The 1,610-nt window shown below is 34.8% G+C and overlaps 1 long non-coding RNA gene across 1 annotated transcript; it reads left to right on the top strand.

The window, feature by feature from the left end:
• The first annotated feature begins 253 nt into the window (after positions 1 to 253).
• Positions 254 to 1,117, top strand: LOC107879085. The gene is made up of 3 exons (XR_007044072.1): positions 254 to 435; positions 560 to 649; positions 902 to 1,117. It is a non-coding gene; the product is annotated as an uncharacterized LOC107879085 (long non-coding RNA).
• The last annotated feature ends 493 nt before the right edge of the window (positions 1,118 to 1,610 follow it).

Here is a 1,610-nt window from a genome sequence, read left to right as displayed (position 1 = left end):
CATGGTTCGAGGACCAAGTTACTAGTTTTGGTGTTGTTGCTTTGTGATCCCTTTGGTCTGTTGAGTCAGTTGGGGGTTTGTCCCAATGGCTCGTTGATTTTGCTGTATAGAGGCTATGTCAGACTAGTGTATTGTTGGGTTGGTTTGTGTATAGACATTCCATATATGTACAGTCTAATGATATTCCGTGCCATGTGCGATGTGATATGATATGTACTTATATTTATATCCTTAGCGTAGCGTGTATGTTGTTGTGTTGGAACCCTAGGGTAGTGTTTTGGCTTAAAGGGTTAGCTTGAGGCTACGTGTATCCTTGGGCACCATGTGGCATCTCGGGATGATATTTCAGGGCGTTACAGTCGACTAATTCTTATTCATGATAAAAATATCCCAAGCGATAATGTTGTTGTGAGAGCATTAGAGTTAGCTGTGAAGGTAATTCTCTTCCTATTTTGTTTGATCAATAGAGGATAACTAATCCTCTTTCTGAGATTATCAATTTGATTTCTATGAGATTGATCATGGAGTTATCTAAATTACTCTTACTTCATCTATGCAGAGACAAAAGACCCTCTTAATTGTGGATGAAGATGTGGGCAATGAAGCACTTGCTACTCTTATTTTGAACAAGCTTTGTGCCGAAATAAAGGTATGTTGGTGATATATTTTCTTTGTTGTTTTGTATTTAACTTCTTGGTTCGGTGATTATATATTATTGGTTAAAGTTTACTGGTTTGCACTATTAAAGTACCTGGCTTTGGCGAAAACAGTAAAGCCAATTTTCAAGACCTCGCTATTTTAACTAGAGGCCAAGTTAGAACTATTCCATTATGCTCATATATAAGATAGTTGATGCTTGTCTCGATGACACCTAACTAATGTCTCATCTGCTCTATGGTAGGTCTTAACAGAAGAGCTTGGATTGAGCATTGAAAATGTAAAGTTCGAGATGCTTGGAACTTGTAAAAAGGTAGTTTTGCTGTGCCACTTGGCTGTAGTAGGTTCTTCTTTTGTATATTTCTATTCTCCTTTAAAAGTGTAAGTGAATGAGAATTTTGCACAGTGTAATTCTTTTTTGGGATTTCTAGTGAGTCTTGCAGGGGGATTTTATCTTGTTTCTTGCTGTTTTAGTCTACTCATGCTTTTTTTTCTTAGGTGACTATCTCAAAGAATGATTTTTCATTCTTGATGGTGCTGTTCAGAAGAAGTTCATAGAGGAACAATGTGAACAAGTTTTGTTTTACTTACTTTTGCACTAATATCAATACAAACAGTGCACTTCAGCATGAGGTTGACGTATAAACATGCTCTTTATATTTGCAGAATAAATCAACCATTGAATTGAACACATCTAACTTAGACAAGGAGAAGTTGCAGGAAAGACTAGCTAAGATTTTAGGGGGTGTTGCTGAAATGCATGTTTAAGGGATCGTTCAGAACTTTTTGTAAACTTAAGTCGACTCTTGAATTGTGAAATTATATTGTATATTTGCTTTTTATATAGGTTGGATATTTTGCATTACAATTCATTGATTAATGTATTCCTATGTGATTTATTTTCTTTTTCAATGTAATATTTATTATTATATAATTAATTTCTTATTTCTTTA

The sequence above is a fragment of the Capsicum annuum genome, chromosome 8 (genome assembly GCF_002878395.1).
Source record: "Capsicum annuum cultivar UCD-10X-F1 chromosome 8, UCD10Xv1.1, whole genome shotgun sequence".
Classification (NCBI taxonomy): domain Eukaryota; kingdom Viridiplantae; phylum Streptophyta; class Magnoliopsida; order Solanales; family Solanaceae; genus Capsicum; species Capsicum annuum.
The sequence above is the reverse complement of the archived record's forward strand: the minus strand, read 5'-3'. Positions and strand labels throughout refer to the sequence as shown.